General features: G+C 44.9%; 1 protein-coding gene and 1 pseudogene across 1 annotated transcript in view; both read right to left on the minus strand.

The window, feature by feature from the left end:
* Positions 1-19,766, minus strand: part of LOC124614112 (protein piccolo-like) — a 1,087,733-nt gene that overhangs the window by 224,547 nt on the left and 843,420 nt on the right.
* Positions 8,917-9,034, minus strand: LOC124558476 (annotated as a pseudogene).

The following is a 19,766-nucleotide window of genomic DNA, read 5'->3' on the forward strand; positions in this document are numbered from 1 at the left end:
TTCACCGCTACAGATGCGGCGGGGCGTTGGTAGCCACCAGAGACGTAGAGAATACACAGAGGCAGCGGCAAGTTATTCAGTGCTCCCTGCCGTGCGCGCCTTAGAATTAGCCAATATGTTTCATGTGGTCAATTTTCAGTTATATTGATAGCGACAGAGTTGTTGTTGGCTTTGAAAGCTACACGCTTGCTAAATTTGCTGTGGGAAATATGCCTGTTGTGTGCTCAGTGTATGAACGCACGCACATATTTATTCATACTACTAAACTGAAATCCCCTGCCGAGTTTTTCTGTCTGAAGGCTAATCTCGGGAAGTATTGTTGGGATTTTGATACGGGTTTCGCTTATAGATAGACTGGTTAATGAGTAAGATTTGTGAATACAATTTATTTCCGCTGCGCCACACAAGTCGTGCAGCAGTAGGTAAATTAACTGTGCGTAGCTGAGACCGATCGCTAATATGTACTTAAGATGGAAGATTGCTGTACATCTTTTACGTACATTCTGTGCTCTATTTTGTGTACATTGGTATTTCATCACTTGGGTAATGAAGCATGATTCGTTATGTTCTTCTTGCCATAATCTTTCAGCCTTGATATTCCTAGAATTTTCTGAGGATGGAAAATCTTGACAAAGGCTTATAGTATAGATTGTAATTTTGGAAAACTTACAGAGCATAACACTGTATATTTTGTTGTAATCGATAACTTTTTTACTGGATGGAAGGTATGAGTATTCTAAATTTCTAAAGTACTTTTCACAATACGCATAGTTCTAGTAAGTATTTTTGCAGCCTTCTCTTACATTTTAAGGGGCGTACGCTTTCCAATTAGAAAATATAGGTTATAGACAGAAAGGTAGGTTATTACCTGTGAACAGATAGTTGTCCGTTTTAATTTATAACGTCAAATCTTAAGGGGAATTGTTAGTAAAAAACAAAACGTAAATTAATCTACCATATTATACCTTAGTGTCCATTTGTACATCTGTAGTAAATTTTCAAAATTTGCATCTACACTATGTGATCAAAAGAATCCAGACACCTGGCTGAAAATCACTTACAAGTTCGTGGCGCCTTCCATCGGTAAGGCTGGAATTCAGTATGGTGTTGGCTCTCCCTTAGCCTTGATGACAGCTTCCACTCTCGCAAACATACGTTCAATCAGGTGCTGGAATGTTTCTCGGGGAATGGCAGCCAATTCTTCACGGAATACTGCACTGAGGAGAGGTATCGATGTCGATCGGCGAGGCCTGGCACGAAGCCAGCGTTCCAAAATATCCTAAAGGTGTTCTACAGGAGTCAGGTCAGGACTATGTGCAGGCCAGTCCATTACAGGGATTTTACTGTCGTGTAGCCACTCCGCCACAGGCCGTGCATTATGAATAGGTGCTCGATCGTGTTGAAAGATGCAATCGCCATCCCCGAATTGCTCTTCAACAGTGGGAAGCAAGAAGATGCTTAAAACATCAATGTAGGCCTGTGCTGAGGTAGTGCCACGCAAAACAACAAGGGATGAAAAGCCCCCTCCATGAAAAACGCGACCACACCACCGCCTCCGAATTTTACTGTTGGCACTACACACGCTGGCAGATGACGTTCACCGGGCATTCGCCATGCCCACACCCTGCCATCGGATCGCCACATTGTGTTACCGTGATTCGTCACTCCACACAACGTTTTTCCACTGTTCAATCTTCCAGGGTTTACGCACCTTACACCAAGTGAGCCGACTTTTGGCATTTCCCGGTGTTCAAATGGTTCGGAGCACTATGGGACTCAACTTCTGAGGTCATTAGTCCCCTAGAACGTAGAACTAGTTAAACCTAACTAACCTAAGGACATCACACACATCCATGCCCGAGGCAGGATTCGAACCTGCGACCGTAGCGGTCTCGCGGTTCCAGACTGCAGCGCCTAGAACCGCACGGCCACTTCGGCCGGCTTTCCCGGTGTGATGTGTGGCTTATGAGCAGCCGCTCGACCATGAAATCCAAGTTTTCTCACCTTCCGCCTAACTGTCACAGTACTTGCAGTGGATCCTGATGCAGTTTGGAATTCCTGTGTGATGGTCTGGATAGATGCCTGCCTATTACACATTACGACCCTCTTCAACGGTCGGAGGTCTCTGTCAGTCAACAGACGAGGTCGGCCTGTACGCTTTTGTGCTGTACGTGTCCCTTCACGTTTCCACTTCACTAGCCCGTCGGAAACAGTGGACCTAAGGATCCCGCGTACAGACGTTTGACACAAGTGACTCCCAATCACCTGATCACGTTCGAAGTCCACTGAGTTCCGCGGAGCACCCTATTCTGCTCTCTCACGATGTCTAATAAGTACTGAGGTCGTTGATATGGAGTACCTAGCAGTAGGTGGCACCACAATGCACCCAATATGAAAAACGTATGTTTTCGGGGGGTGTCCGGATACTTTTCATACTATATGTTTTCGGGGGTGTCCGGATACTTTTGATAGTATAGAGTATATAACGAGCAACACTGATTCATGAAAAATACAGTTTAAGTAGACAGTGTGTTAAATACTACTTCCGTACACTTAGGATCAGCCAGCAAATTCGTTGCATATTGGACTGGCTGCGTGGGCTCAGTAGTATCGAACCTAATCAATAGTTTGGAATTTTCGGATTTGACACTTGTAACACAGAGTTTATTTCAAATTAAAGTGAAAGTTAATAACATGCCACATGGAATTAACATAAAACTAAACTTTCTATACAACGTTTCTTTCTAATCTTCCAAAAGTTGTGGATTACATACATCTTCTGTATATTTCCGTATGTTATGTGTTGGATATAAATTTTCTGTAAAAAAGCACATATTAAATAAACAGCACGAAGACTGGGCGCAAACTGTATCTTTCAGTCCGTGACTTGATCTACTGCTATCCTACATCACATACTTTTGATTTGTCGAAATAAAACATGCCGAGTGTTGTTCAAATTGCTTTACACGTGCAAAAATTTACTATTAAGCACTAGGCATGACGATACTTGTTGTAGATAACGCTCCAGTCGCAATAAGTTCGCTGGTTACGGAATATTTGGTTGTTTAAAGATGTTTCCTTCTTCAATTTACTACTGGAGGCACCATTTCCTGAAGCAAACTGCAAGTTACGGTCATTCATAGAAAAAAATTAAAGAAAAACGAGTAGGTAAGATTACATAACAATTAATGAAAAATTATAAAAATAAAAATATCGGTGAAGAGCATCAATATGTTTGAAAATTATTTATAGAACATATTTGCGGTGGCAATATCCCTTACAGCAGTCTGCTGTTAAATACGAAGTTACAGGTACGTGGAAATTGTTTAGGAGTCGCAGGTAACTGAATCTGTTATAGCCAGTCAGACCGCAGCAGCGGACTCTGTTTACAGTGGAAAAGATCCCTCAGTAAAGCGTGCGGTAGAGATGCATAACATCCTCGTTACATTGCTGACTACGAACGAACACTACATGTCCTACGAACAAACACTACATGTGCACGCCCAAAGTGCAATTTTACGCGTGAACATAGCGAAATCCATCTGATAATCATCCCATGACCATCGTGGCGCGTCGTGAATGTATCCGCGGCGAACCTGAATTTCTGAGGTTCTTCGGGAAATATTTTCCGAGTATTTTGGTATTGTGGCTCGCTTTCCCCCATTTATCTTCGTATCTGCAATGCACTGAAAATGTCTGCATAACAGAGCAAAGGTCGATACTACGCGTGGTGTGTACTGTTTGGAAGAAAACTGATTCACTCACGCTGCTTGTTATTGACAATAGTAATGTCAACTTTACTCTTTGTCCTCCGTGATGCATTCAGTATTGCTCGGATCCGCGTCGGTTTTTTTCTGGCAGTGTTAGTTGTACATAACGGCGATACGCAGCAGTTCGGATAAGCTTACCGATGAAGAGCTGGTCGATATGCATCTCATGTATGGGATTACTGAATGCAATAGAAGAGCAGTACAAGGACGCTATGTTGATCTTTTCTTTCTGCAACGGCAACTACGTCACAGTCATTACTCTTATAACGCTAAGCGCGACGGCTGGCTCCAAAATCTTCACGTACAAGTTACTGTTTACTCTTCTCTCTCTTTGGTTTGAAGTAACAGTTGATTTTTTTGCTAGTTTATGCGTTAAATAGTGATTTATTAAAATGTCAGCAGCTGATTGCGCCAAGAAAAATCACTGTTTACAGATATACTTCATTTTATTCCGTACATGGCGGCGGATGTGGTTTAGGGTTTGGAATCCGTGTCAGTGGAATTCACTAAAATAATGAAGTAATACATTCAAAGAAGAAAGTCCCGGAGGTAGCATGGAAGTGCGGAAGAGGTCTGTCTTAGCAGGCCGGAGGCTGACGAGCTGGAGAGCGAAGCGATCACGCTCCGTCTCCTGGCTGCGTGCGTCTGGCGCATCACGTGATTCTCTCGCACCCTCATTGGCCAGGCATTGTGAACGAAGTCCACCTAAGTAGTCCCCCGATCAGCAATCCTTACCGTGTGAGAATCAGGTCAGTAGCACGTACCGCAGCCTTGGGTGTGCCGAAACGGTCTTCACAACGTATCAATAAAATTTTGAAATTTTCTGACCCTACCCCATCCAAGTACGATGTTTTCGTACACTCCACTCGTGATTGCAAGCGGGTACTTCTGCAATGGAAAGACACCAAGCCACATGTGTTAGTTCCCGACGTTCCTAGTAGGTGGCATGCGCGAATGAGTTATTGTAACAATCACAATCACCATGGAGTCATATAATAGCACAGAGCGCGCGCAGTGGTGTTTATGGTTTGATAAATCCAAATCCGCTACTATGTTCAGAGACAATTCAGGAATAAATATTGCAAGCCATCAGCTTATAGGACAAACTATTTTCAACTGGTGCAATCTTTTCAACTAAGCTGGCTGCCAGAGGTTGAAAATACCGCTACAGTTGAAATGTTCTTTATTTAACACAAAGAAATAAAAAACTTTACAAATGTAGCGGTATTTTCAACTTCTGGTATAATGCGCAGTTGCGAATGTTCCTCCGACAGGATTGCTTGTAAGCTGGCTGCGTATCACAAAGGACGTAAGATGAGGATCGGCCAGCAGTCTCTGACGTAGCAACTGAACGAGTTCACCATTCTTACATTCGTAGTCTGGGTAAATCAACGAGACGTGCCAGCTTAGAATTGAATATGCATAATGTGGCAGTGTAGAGGGTATTAAGGAAAAGCCTGTCATTCAAACCGTACGAATTAGAATTGTTGTTAGGACAAAGTGACAAAAACCACGTCAATTTTGTGCAGAAATGTTTAACAAAATACAGACTGAAGATGATTTTTCTTATAAAATTGTGTTCAGTGACGAAGCCACCTTCCATACCTGCGATAAAGTGAATCGGCATAATATTCGGATACGGGGTGAGCAAAAACCGCGTCACGTAATCGAACATGTAAGGGACTCGCCTGAGTTTTTTTTTTTTTTGCTGTATGCTTGGACAAGAATTACGGTCATTTACTTTTTTGCCTAGTCAACTGTAACTGGCATACCCTGCCTGAACATGCTTGAACATTATCTATTGCCTCAATTGTAACAGCATGCGGGTACAGAATTTATTTTCCAGCAGGATGGAGCATGAGCACATTATCATCGTGAAGTTGTCGCGTATCTCCGCAAGAATGTGCCGACTCGGACTGGAGGTGGTGGAACAGTATCATGGTCACCACGGTCACCTCATTTAACTCCAACAGACTTCTGTTTATGGGGTTGCATTAAAGACAGGGTGTTTGTGACTCCCGCCTCCGGGAAACACAAGCAACGACGGAGATCACAAGCAGTTGCCACGATATATCGAACTTGCTTCACAGGATTTGGCAAGAAATTGGTTACGGATGAGACATTTTTCGTGTTGCAAAAGGTAGCTATGTTAATCATTTGCAAATAGAACTCTAAGATACGCTGCACTCAGTGCTATGTCAAACATTTCTGTAAGTTATTTACCTTTTTCACAATTAAAGGTTACCTTCGTATAAGTAATTTATTAACAAATGGCTCTGAACATCATGGGACTTAACATCTGAGGTCATCAGTCCTCTAGAACTTAGAACTACGTAAACCTAACCAACCTAAGGACATCACACACATCCATGCCCGAGGCAGGATTCGAACCTGGCCAGCCGGAGTGGCCGTGCGGTTCTAAGCGCTACAGTCTGGAACCGAGCGACCGCTACGGTCGCAGGTTCGAATCCTGCCACGGGCATGGATGTGTGTGATGTTCTTAAGTTAGTTAGGTTTAATTAGTTCTAAGTTCTAGGCGACTGATGACCTCAGAAGTTAAGTCGCATAGTGCTCAGAGCCATTTGAACCATTTTTGATTCGAACCTGTGACCGTAGCGGTCGCGCAGTTCCAGACTGAATCGCCTACAACCGCTCTGCCACACCGAGCGGCTAATTTATTAACATCTTGCATAATTATTATACTTAATACAGAAAATTCTGCACAATGCGTGTGCATCGTTACCAACTGTCCCTTACACCCAAATACTCAGAAAATTCCTTAAACGAGCTGCGACATTTTGTCGAGGGAGTTCAGATCACTGTTTGAGCAGAAGGGGGATCTACGAAGGGTTGAGAAATCGTCCGTGAAAGAATTTGAATCGAATCTTGTAACACTCGTCACCGGGAGCCAGAAAGCGTGAAGCAGCGGAATCGCAGCCGCGCCCGGGCGTGTGATGGACGCGGCCGCTGGCCCAGTCAGATCCCATTTCAGGCTCGGCTGGCCGCGGCGGCGGCCGAATTCTCGCGAGGCGCAGCGTGGCACGCGGCGCACGTGCGCGCCCAGACGCGGGGGCTCCGCCGGTCCGGTCGATACAGGGGGGCCCGCCACGCCGGCTGCCGCCTCCGTCGAGGCGTGCAAAACAACGTCTCCACCACCAGCGGGGCTGTGCTGCCTTATACTCTACAGTTGGCGTCACGAACGAGACGGTCGAGTTTCGGCTCGTTCTGCGCACCTACGTCACGCATACACCGACAACCAATGAGCGTTCAGTAGTGATATGAGCGCTCTGCTGTAGCTAATGCGAGCATTAAATGTGATCGTAGCGATTTGTTTAGTGAATTTCAGTTTCATTCTTTGCGAGCTGTCATCGCTGATGGTGGTGGTACGTGGTAAATTCTGCACAAGCAAGCGAGAGACATAATTTGCATGATGTACGCTTCCCTCACGAGGAGAGCACGCGCATACACGTACCGCAACTGTCGCTTGGGATAATCAACAACGCCATTCCTGTCCATGCCTCGACATTCGCGATCCGCCGTGGTTCGTCGATCGGACTACAGTCACGTCACACAGGACTAGTCACGTCGCGCACTGCGTCGTTACAGCTGCACCACGCTGCTAGAGCATCGGCTCTCTCCCTTGTGGTTCGCGAACCACTGTGTCTTGTATTGTATTGTATGATAACCGGGGACCTAGAAACGACGGAAGGGTCCGTCCCCGTCGCAGCCGCAGTGGTCCACAACCCCACTTCACCCCTCCGCCGCCCCACACCGAACCTAGGGTTATTGTGCGGTTCGGCCCCCGGTGGACCCTCCCAGGGAACGTCTCACACCACACGAGTGTAGGCCCTATGTTTGCGTGGTAGAGTAATGGTGGTGTACGCGTACGTGGAGAACTTGTTTGCACAGCAATCGCCGACATAGTGTAACTGAGGCGGAATAAGGGGAACCAGCCTGCATTCGCCGAGGCAGATGGAAAACCGCCTAAAAACCATCCACAGACTGGCGGATTCGTGCCGGGGACCAGCCGCTCCTTCCCGCCCGGAAAGCCGTGTCTCCGAACGGCCAACCGGGCGGGCACACTGTGTCTTTGTTATGCAGCAATTCAACAAAGGCTAAGTTCTGAAGCTTGCCGTTCTGTCCGGCGCGCTGCTAAAACAGATACGATCTTTCACTATCGAACCAGGTGGCTCAGTGTAAAAAAAGACAACCTGAGTGTCAGCGTTCTACTTACCCAGTGGTGGAACTGCTTCAGGGGCTCCAAAGTTTTCCTAAACCACACCAGGATAATGCTGGAATGATACCGTCAAAGACGCCACGGCCTATTCCCGTCTTTGTCCTAGTTCAACTGACTTAGTCTCTAATGAGCACCATATCGACGGGATATTAAAATCAACTCAATCTTACATGCATGTCTGAAAGATCAAACTCTACTGACGATCCACAGCGGTACGAAATACTTCGAAATTTACTCGCTGACGGCTAATTCCTTGACATCAGCTGCATTAGGTATAGATCTACAACCCACTCAAGTATTACAAGCTTAGGCAGGCATACGTCGATAGTAATGCTAGTCTCGATTCCTCGTTGTCTCATTTTCCCTCTTGTAGGAATCCAAATAATGTTTTGATCTCTAAGTGAGAAATTTCGTGAACTGCGATATGTGTGACATGTGTAAGTTTGCGTACGTCCGGGAAGCGTGCACAGATAGATGAAGCCGGTAAGGCGACCAATCGCCATGACCGGAAAATCGGGCTTCGAACCTCGGTCCGGCACATCATTATTGGGTAGTAGATCTGTACCCAATAAAACTGATGGCAAGGAATTCGCAGTCAGCGAATAAACTTCGATGTACCGGGTGGTATTATTACAGTGCAGCTACTCACAAAGGTCCAATGTGGGCTCTTAATTATCGCATGGCAGCGAAACCTGGTAAAAAAAAAAAGCACTCCGTCTTCAGGCCACGAGTAGCCTACCGGGACCATCCGACCGCCGTGTCATCCTCCGAGGAGGATGTGGATAGGAGGGGCGTGGGGTCAGCACACCGCTCTCCCGGTCGTTGTGATGGTATTCTTGACCGAATCCGCTACTATTCGGTCGAGTAACTCCTCAATTGGCATCACGAGGCTGAGTGCACCCCGAAAAATGGCAACAGCGCATGGCGGCTTGGATGGTCACCCATCCAAGTGCCAACCACGCCCGACAGCGCTTAACTTCGGTGATCCCACGGGAACCGGTGTATCCACTGCGGCAAGGCCGTTGCCAATAGCGAAACCTGGTAGATATGGTAATGCAAAACCTGGTAGATATGGTAATGCGTTACTGCAGAACCGATCTACGCTGGAAAAAAAATTAGTTCCAATTTTGGCCACCAGGTGCAAATCTCACGCTGTGAATGCAAGAAAGACGAATAGAAATGTTTCCATATTTAATGGATTAAGAACGGGACGTAGGCAGAAAAGATCACACACTTGAGAAAGGCATAATGCTGATTTTATTGTTAACGGCCGCTTACACAATTTGCTCAACATGAACACTGGAGACGTCGATAAGATGCTGTACAGTACCAGATTTGCTCCTGGGCCCAAAATCGTAACAAATTTTTTCAAGCGCGAATCGATTCCGCATTAACGTGTTAGCATATCTACCAAATTTCGATACCACACGATAATTACAGCCGACACTGGACCTCTGTCAGTAGCTGCACTTTACTTACACAGTACAACCTTTCTTATCCTACAGCGCCGCCTACATCCAGTTTGAAAGTGACATAATGTATAGCAAAGCAACAACCCGACGAGCCTTAAGTAAGTCCACTGTTAATGCCTTTCTCCACTTTTAGACAGATGATCTAGTGTACCATCTCTAATGAGTTCGGTATCGACAGAGCATTACTGCTATGAAAAAGGTTTCTGCTATATTTATGTTAATATGCATGGCACGCTTTTGCAGAATTCAGGGCATATAGAGGACCCCTTCCACAATTTCGGAAGCAAACAGCTTTCGATGTGACATTAAAGTCTAATCTTCCTATTCTCCAGAGTCGAAGTGTGGATACGAGTGGGTGGGGCGGCTCGTCGTTGGGCTGACTGGTTCTTGTGTTTCCCATGTTGCAGCCACTTCGTGACTACGAATGGCTCACTACAGAGACAAGATATACGAGGTGCATTCAAGTTCTAAGGCCTCCGATTTTTTTTCTCTGGACTGGAAAGAGATAGAAACATGCGCATTGTTTTCAAATGAGGCCGCGATCATTGTCAATACGTCCCAGAGATGGCAGCACCGTACGGCAGATGGAATTTTACCGCCAGCGGCGAGAATGAGAACTGTTTTAACCCTGCTGTTCTGTTCACTTTTACTTGACATATATACTGTTCGGGTCAATATGACCCGACATATCAAAATGCTTTAGAAACATAAATTTTGGTACAGTTTTAGCTATCGACATTGTTGTTCTATTCCAGTACCTTGTTAGTAATAATAATAATAATAATAATAATAATAATAATGGTAATAATAATAATAATAACAATGCATACAACTTTATTGAGGGATATTTTTCATTTAAATATGCACATAAATTTGAAACAACAGACAGTTTCCATTACAGGCATTCAACTTAGAAAGCACTACAGTTTTTCCATACTTCTATTCTTATTGTTGACAGTTTAGACGTAAGTATTGACATTTTCTAACAACAGACAGTTGTCATTACAGATATTCATCTTAGAGCACACTACAGTACAGAACACACTACAGTTTTTTTATTACATTCCAACATAGAAAGCACTACAACTTTAGAATCCTCTCTTCTTACTGATTGTAGTTTAGGCACAAGTATTCACATAAATTTGAAACAACAGAATTTTCAATACAATCATCTTATAAAATACTACAGTTCTTTTCTTACTGCTTGCACTGTGGACACAAGTAGGTTACATGTTTCTTGCAAATATGTTTACTACATTTTCCACACACCATGTTTGTTTTATTGTCATTACTTGATGGACAGAACTTACAGCGTGCACGTTTTGTAGATTTTCTTGTTGTTACCGATTCTGACACACCACCCACATCATTCGGGTTTTGGATGCTTGTGACCATTCTCAAAGAATCTTCTGTTCTTGGGAAATGCGTTCTTGATGCAATATGTTCTTTTATCAGTGACTTTCCAAGTTCCTCCAAGAATATTCTCCTTCTAGTCAATTTGCTTGCATTCCAATTAGGGTCAACCGAAATCCACAAAACGTATGCATTATAAGCAGAAACATCAAGAATATTGTAGAAAACTATCATTGGCCACCTATTACTTTTTCGTTTGCATGTATATGTACCTAATAACTGATCAAGCGTGTCTACAGCACCTTTGGTTGAATTATAGTCCAAAATCATTTTTGGCTTCTTATCAGCCCTGTCACTGATTTCCGCATCATGGTGGAGAGTGCTCATAAGTACAACATTCTTGTGTCTCTTAGGAATATAATTAACCACAGTAGTGTCATTTGTGAAGTAAAATGAAGAGCTGTGTACCTCCTTGTTGGTCATTTTGTGTGGAAGCTCCGGCTTATTTTTCCGTATAGTTCCCAACATAGTCAATTTCCTTTTCAGAAGCAGCTGCCCCAAATTGTACGACGTAAAAAAGTTGTCACACGTGATATTCTGACCACGTAACTCAGAAGTGAGATCAGATACCACCCTCATTCCCTGATTTCTTTCTGGTGCCGCTCCACTCACCTTTCCTGTATAAATTTGGGCTTTCAGTACGTATGAAGTTTTGCTGTCACACATGGTCCATATTTTGATCCCATATTTTGCCGGTTTACTTGGGATATACTGCTTGAATGGACAGCGACCTCTAAATGCTACTAACTGCTCGTCAACAGTAACATTTTCTCCTGGATTATACAGTTTAGGAAGGACCTCTACCCACTTCTCCCAAATACTACGAATTGCGGCAAGTTTGTCAGTACGTCGTCTTTCCTCTCTAGTAGATTTCTTGTCAAATCGCAGGACACGTGATATCTTACAGAATGTTTCATGAGACATGGTTGCTCGAAATATGTTTCGCCCAGTATCTTTATCCCACAAACTTTTTGTAGACTCCCCATGAGATCGATATACACCCGCTAGGAGTAAGAGTCCTAAGTATGCATGGAAAACAGAACCATCAATATCTGTCCACTGTTCACCATAAACTCGCTGCCCTTCAATATTTGTCATCTCTATTATTTCATTTTGAAGCGCTGTGTGAAATACTGCTTCAAATGAACATTTTACATCAGATATTCTGCTGACTGCATACCTGGTAACTCCTGGGGTACTCTTGATGATGTTCGAAGCTGGTAGGCGACCATGTTGTGCTGGTGGATGCAACTGCCATTCTATATTCCCATTTTTAGAAAGAAAAGTCTCTACACTATTTTGTATGGGCTGTGGACTGTCGTAACTGTCATCGGAACACTCGCTTTCAGATGCATTGCTGATGTGATCTTCAAACTCAGAAAGTGATCCTTCATCTGGTGAGGCATTTACTATTTCTTCCAACTCACGATCATTCAATGGTCTCATCGCCATGGTGTCACAAGTCAAACTGGGCAGAAACAAAGCATTCCAATTATTGAGAACTGCCAATTATTATTTCCTGGGGAAAGCAACAAACAAGCCCATTGTTGTGAACGCATGGAGCTTTAGGTGATTGTTGAGAGTAAGTTGGAATGATGCAGTCACTATTCCCACACAACACAACAAAAATAATTTTCGCCATTTCCAGATTTTAGAAATAAATACGAGTTACACTAAACATATTTGTGTCGGGTCATTATGACCCGAACATTACATATGCAACTATTACAGTTGAAGCCCAAACTTCTTAAACTTTTTTAAAACCTTTTAAAACACATGCTGCTCATCCATTTTCAGACAAAGTCACAAAGTTTCATAAATATATATTGGTATTTACATAATGTAAAATAACGTTCATATTCGTTTCGGGTCATATAGACCCGAACAGAACAGCAGGGTTAAATACTTAAAATGGCGACGTTTTCCTTACTTGAACAGCGTGGAATCATTCGTTTTCTGAATTTGCGTGGTGTGAAACCAATTGAAATTCATCGACAGTTGAAGGAGACGTGGTGATGGAGTTATGGATGTGTCGAAAGTGCGTTTGTGGGTGCGACAGTTTAATGAAGGCAGAACATCGTGTGACAACAAACCGAAACAACCTCGGGCTCGCACAAGCCCGTCTGACGACATGATCGAGAAAGTGGAGAGAATTGTTTTGGGGGGTCATCCAGGTGGGTGCCACGAATGCTGACGGACGACCACATGGCGGCCCGTGTGGCATGTTGCCAAGCAATGTTGACGTGCAACGACAGCATGAATGGGACTTTCTTTTCGTCAGTTGTGACAATGGATGAGACGTGGATGCCATTTTTCAATCCAGAAACAAAGCGCCAGTTAGCTCAATGGAAGCACACAGATTCACCGCCACCAAAAAAATTTCGGGTAACCGCCAGTGCTGAAAAAATGATGGTGTCCATGTTCTGGGACAGCGAGGGCGTAATCCTTACCCACTGCGTTCCAAAGGGCACTACGGTAATAGGTGCATCCTACGAAAATGTTTTGAAGAACAAATTCCTTCCTGCACTGCAACAAAAACGTCCGGGAAGGGCTGCGCGTGCGCTGTTTCACAAAGACAACGCACCCGCACATCGAGCTAACGTCCGCGACAGTTTCTTCGTGATAACAACTTTCAAGTGATTCCTCATGCTCCCTACTCACCTGACCTGGCTCCTAGTGACTTTTGGCTTTTTCCAACAATGAAAGACACTCTCCGTGGCCGCACATTCACCAGCCGTGCTGCTATTGCCTCAGCGATTTTCCAGTGGTCAAAACAGACTCCTAAAGAAGCCTTCGCCGCTGCCATGGAATCATGGCGTCAGCGTTGTGAAAAATGTGTACGTCTGCAGGGCGATTACGTCGAGAAGTAACGCCAGTTTCATCGATTTCGGATGAGTAGTTAATTAGAAAAAAAATCGGAGGCCTTAGAACTTGAATGCACCTCTTAGGTGCCGCTTATCTAAAACTGACATCTTACGTAAAAAGTCTTCAACTAGAAATTTCCACTGAGTGTTTTACGAAATTTTGGGCATAATTCGTAACTGTCGTTTTCAAGTATAAAAAGAAGAGATGTTTCTGCGGTAATTATTTCAGATACTTGTTGCAAGTGTTCAGATACCGGTTATGATTTAATATCGTAACAGGCTTTTCTGGAGAGAGCTATCGTATTACAGCTGTTACTTATTGCGGACTTCTTAAGATGGTGTGCTTCTAACACCCTTCACACAAAAAATCAAACGAGCCCTGGCGAAAGTCCGCAGCTCGTGGTCGTGCGGTAGCGTTCTCGCTTGCCGCGCTCGGGTTCCCGGGTTCGATTCCCGGCGGGGTCAGGGATTTTCTCTGCCTCGTGATGACTGGGTGTTGTGTGATGTCCTTAGGTTAGTTAGGTTTAAGTAGTTCTAAGTTCTAGGGGACTGATGACCATAGATGTTAAGTCCCATAGTGCTCAGAGCCAACCTGGCGAAAGTTTAGGAATCCATTCCTTGTGTGCTGAGCCAAGGGCCCCGCAGGCAAAAAATATAGGGACAGAGATCAGAAAAGAGGTTTTACTGCCTTTCATGACCGCTTTGTCAAAATGGAACTACTCATGAACCCGTGACACGGTTGTTCGTGCGGTAATCCACGTGAATGTGCGAAAGTCACAAATAAAATATGGGATACAAATTTTACAGAAGAGTTATTTATCTTACAATTAAAGTTTCTTCAAATGGTTGGTTCAAATGGCTCTGAGCACTATAGGACTCAACATCTTAGGTCATAAGTCCCCTAGAACTTAGAACTACTTAAACCTAACCAACCTAAGGACATCACACACACCCATGCCCGAGGCAGGATTCGAACCGGCGACCGTAGCAGTCGCGCGGTTCCGGACTGCGCGCCTAGAACCGGGAGACCACCGCGGCCGGCAAAGTTTCTTCCTCACGTCCTTAGCTGTACTGTTACTGAAGACTAAATTTGAGACAGCTGCAGCATCGTGAGAGAACTCCTGTTGCCAGGACCAATGGAATAGTTGGGGGCGTCATGCTACGGCAATGTCGTCACAGCTTGGACTCATAACCAGTTGTGTCCCGACTTCCAATCACCTCGTTGTTAAATTACGCTGTCACGAAATACTTAACACAATTTTGGACCCACTCAGTAGCACTCGCCGGGCAGAAGTTGTGCCACTGAGTGTTCTACACGTAGCTGTGCGCGGTTCTAAGCCGACAGCAACTTCAGTATTGAACAACAGTTAGTTAGGAAAGTGCGTCCTGCTTTTATTTTAACGCGACACGGATGTGGTGTATGCGTGTACTTACAAATGGGAGATTTGGTTTGACGTCGGTGGAGATGGTCTTCGCTACTGTTTAGAAGCGTGTGGACATTACTGGTATGCTGGGCGCATTCCAAAAAATTGTGCCTGATAGTCGGTTGGAGATCATTTAAGGATCACCAAAACCAACTGAGGCTATTTCTTCGACCACGACCCAAAAACTTCGGTAATTTACGTTATACGCAACTGTTTCGTCTAAAAACGTTTGCGTATGTATCCTGTAATTAATTTTTTTTTTACCTCCACGTAGCCCTACTTTTGAATTCGTGATTTATTGCAACTACCAAAAAACAAAGTTTCACGATTTTATAACGACCCTTTAAAATTATGCATCACGTGTGAGGATGGCGCTTATTGTTTAACATCTATGAAAGAACTGACGACAAAACCTGGTTTTGAAGCCGTAGTTCGAAAACAGAAAATTTCATTCAGCAACGCTGCTGCAAAACGTTTCCGAGGACACGATGCGCGACAATTGGTGCGACAGGCATTTTGCAGACGAAGGACGATCTTCTACAAACCTGCGATGTGGCAGCTCGCCAAGTGAAACGGTTCACAAGTGGCTACAAAGCGACGGGCCTTTGTAATCCCGACACAGTGCGCAGATTTCGCCGCAAATGGAGTAGTGGCGCGTGCAATGCGAGCAATCGACTCTCAACAGAGCGGGCCCAGAGACGAACGCGGAACCGGAACACGTGCGCAGTATCGATCGCGAGGTCGACAGCCTCCGGCTCCGGACTGGTCGACCCAGGCGGACAGGCAGCAGCAGCAGCAGCAGCAGCAGCGGCCGTCGTCCCCGGGCGGTCCTGGCGGCCGTAGAAGCGGTGCGCGCCGAGATCACGTCACGGAGCCAATGGCATCCGTAATATTAAGATTTGCATCAGCTAGGGTTGAATTTTGGAGATAATAATGTAAAAAACTGGACCAACGTCTCCTATTGCCATCCATCAACGACTTATGGCATCATATTTTTGGGTACCCGTCGCTGAGGAAGAAAAGTGTGTGTTGCACAAAAGCATGAAGTTTATTGTCAGCACTCATCACAATTCGAAAACAACAAGTAAGATTCATAAATATTAAACTAGAAGAACGAATGCTTTAAAATATCCTTCAGCCTAGCTTAATTGGGACACAGGAAGGAGTGAAGTATTCAGCCATAAAATAATTTACGATGCAAAAGACGTTTAAAATTGCCATGTCTGTTAGTGCAGGCGAATGAATAGTCCCGTACACACAAAGCATCAGATTTTAACTGGAAAAGAAGTGCCATACGCCAAAATGCAAGACATTCAAGTAAGAATGAACAGTGGAAGTAATGGCTAGAACAGTTTAATCTGTTTCTCACCGGTATTAGCACATTTCGACGACCTTACCGACGCTTCACACTCCCTATGAGAAGGAAACGACGCGCACAGCATGTCACGGCAGAGTATACGGTGGAATTCGTATTGTTCCTGAATAAAGCAGCTGCATGTAACTTGGCGACGCAGCCCAATGACCTCTTCGTTCAAAGTGAAACATAGTCTAACAATATCACTTGCACATTTGCACTCCGTGATTTCAAATAATATTAACGTCCACCTTTGCACCAATGACACGCTGACTGAGCCGTTTCCAAACCTCTGACTACATACACATGCTGACAGTTCCAGGCGTTTGGAAATCTTGTGAACTGTGGCTATGCTTCAAACCAATTATACTGCCAGAGATGACGAGGTGTAGGGTCACAGAGAGAAGAATAATTAAATTTGGATACTCTAGTGAAATATCACATTCGACACGTTCCTGCATACATAAAGCTTCCACACTCTGTGATCGCCCGTCTGTAAGAATTGTCTCCAACTCTGCATAAGAGGAATATCGCTAGAGTAGTGCTTTGTGACCTCTGCGACTGGGAAACGAATCTCCGTCATTGGCGTAATTGGTCGTACTGATTGCGTGAGGATGCACCAACTGTAATGTCCACTTATTCCTTTCAGGGATGAGGCTAAACGATGTTTGGTCAAACAAGGGCCTCCGACGATCTCCTGGCATGTGTTAACATCGCTCACAATCATTGTTTCCGACATCCATCACGTATTTGTTGATGTTAAAGTATGGCTGCGCTTCACACGTCCTGCTCTGGAACGCTGCTGGAGTCACAGGTACGCCCCATATACCGTCCTGGATAGTCAGTCGTCAAATAAGGACAGCAAGACAGATGGTTCTCCGTAAAAGCAGCTATTACAGTTCGCATTCCGCGTCCACGATTGGCAAGTGAGCACTGATCGTCTGTTGGAGGGCATTACAAGCACTTGTCATTGTTGTCTTCATAACTGCCACTGCAATCCAAATATACATCACGTTTGGATTTTGTAACGAAATGTAAAGCAGGACTACCGTCTAGTCCTCCTTTCAACTCGCCACAATCCTGGTACACTGAGATGACAAAATTCATGGGATAGCGAAATGCGCATATACACAGTACTCAGGTTTCACGTGAAAAGGTTTCCGAGGTGATTATGGCCGCAGACGGGAATTAACAGACTTTAAACGCCGAATGGTAGTCGGAGCTAGACGCATGGGACATTCCACTTCGGAAATCGTTAGGGAATTCAATATTCGGAGATTCAAGTGTTAAGTGTGTGCCGATAATACCAAATCTCAGGAATTACCCCCTTCACTGAACAACCAGAGCAGGCATTTGTGTACAGTTGTGAGTGTTAAGAGACAAGCAACACTCGTGAAATAACCGCAGAAATTAAAATGGGACGTTCGAAGAACCTAACCATTAGGACAATGCCGCGAAATGTTGCGTTCATGGGCTATGGCAGCAAACGACTTTGCTAGTAGCACAACATAGCCTGTACCACTGTGCGAGCTAGCTGTGGCTCTATAATGGTATGGGGTGTATTTACATGGAATGGACGGTGTCCTCTGGTCCAACTAAACCCATCATTGACTGGAAATGATCCAGTTCGGCTACTTGGAGATCATTGCCAGCCATTCGAGAACTTCATGTTCCCAAACAACACAATGCTACCACGTCGTTGGGCCAAAATTGTTCGCCACTGGTTTGAAGAACATTCTGGACACTTCGAGCAAATGATTTGGTCACCCACATCGCCCGAAATGAATCCCATCGAACATTTATGTGATCTAATCGAGGGATCAGTTGGTGCGCAAAATTCTGCAGCGGAGACACTTTCGGAATTAAGGGTGGCTGAGGGAGCTGCATGGCTCAATATATCTGTAGGGGACTACGAACGATTTTTTGAGTCCACGCCACGTCGAGATAGTGCAATATGCCGGGCAAAAAGAGGTCCGACACGATATTAGGAGGTATCCCGTGACTTCTGTCGCCTCAGTTTATGCTTTTAGACAATGATGTCACGCATGCTTCTCCTCCTCTACTGCGGCTATTAATTGTTAACCGAGCTCCCACAGAACGTTATCTCCGCTCTTCAGCCACGCTTCGAAGGTGCGGCAGCTGAGCTGGCAGCCCCACTACGCGGCCGTGGAAACGGGGCTGCAGCGTCCTCTCGCCAGCGGAGCTTCCCAGGGGTCCTGACTGGCGTTTCCTTCCATTATTCCCCAAGGCGGCCCGCCGTTAAGTGCTGCTGGGGACGAAAATATACCGCAGGGGCGCGTACAACGACCCGGGCCGGCGGACCACAAGAAACAAAAAATATTACCAACTCGCGACGTGTCGTACGAGTGTACGGCTCTAGAAAGCGTGACAAAAACGCTTAGGTCCGGAGAGTCGTACGTCCTCGGAACTCGCAGGGAGTGTCCCTGTGACAATCCGGAGTGCCGTTCTAAGGGACTTTAACAAAGACGCATCACGCGGCTGCGTGTTCTGTCAGCTCTCTCTAATTACAGCGACAAACAAGTCTCAGTAGATACCTGAGATGCAGATTACTCTTTATCTGTAGGTTTTCATGTTAATTTCTAATCTGAAAACCGTTGTGCCCTGTTACGTCAGGCTAACCCATGTGAGAGAGTCGCGAAAATACTGGAAGAAGTTAAGCGAAGGGAGTCTAGGATATACTACAATCTCGTACAGATCGCGAAAAAAAGATTAGACTAGTTACAACGCGCACGGAGGGGTTAAGGCAATCATTCTTCTCGTGTTCCATACATGTATGGAACGAAAAGAAGATCTAATGACTGGCACAATGGGAAGCAATCTTTCCCATAAACTGCATAGTGGTTTGCAGGTTACGGGTGTCCATGTTCTGACTAAATTGACGAAATAGTTTTTCACTATTTTTCATACAATGTTGTACTTTTTGTGATTTGTGACAAGACTTACAGTTTACAGGCAGTTCGTACCCTGCCTGGAACTATGATGAACCAGTTCTTTTCACACAATTTTTCTATAAGTCGAAATACACTGACGGAAAAAAAATCGCATCACCAAGGAGGATTTGTGGGGCATAAATGGAAGTTGGTAGGCGTGTTCCTACAACTGAAAGACGATGTCTATTCAAATTTCGCGCTAGTCGCATAAGAGTGGAGCTAGTAGCACGACTGTGAGGGTGCAAATCAGCTTTGCTTTCAATACACGCTGTAACGCTCAT

Source organism: Schistocerca americana, chromosome 1 (genome assembly GCF_021461395.2).
Source record: "Schistocerca americana isolate TAMUIC-IGC-003095 chromosome 1, iqSchAmer2.1, whole genome shotgun sequence".
Classification (NCBI taxonomy): domain Eukaryota; kingdom Metazoa; phylum Arthropoda; class Insecta; order Orthoptera; family Acrididae; genus Schistocerca; species Schistocerca americana.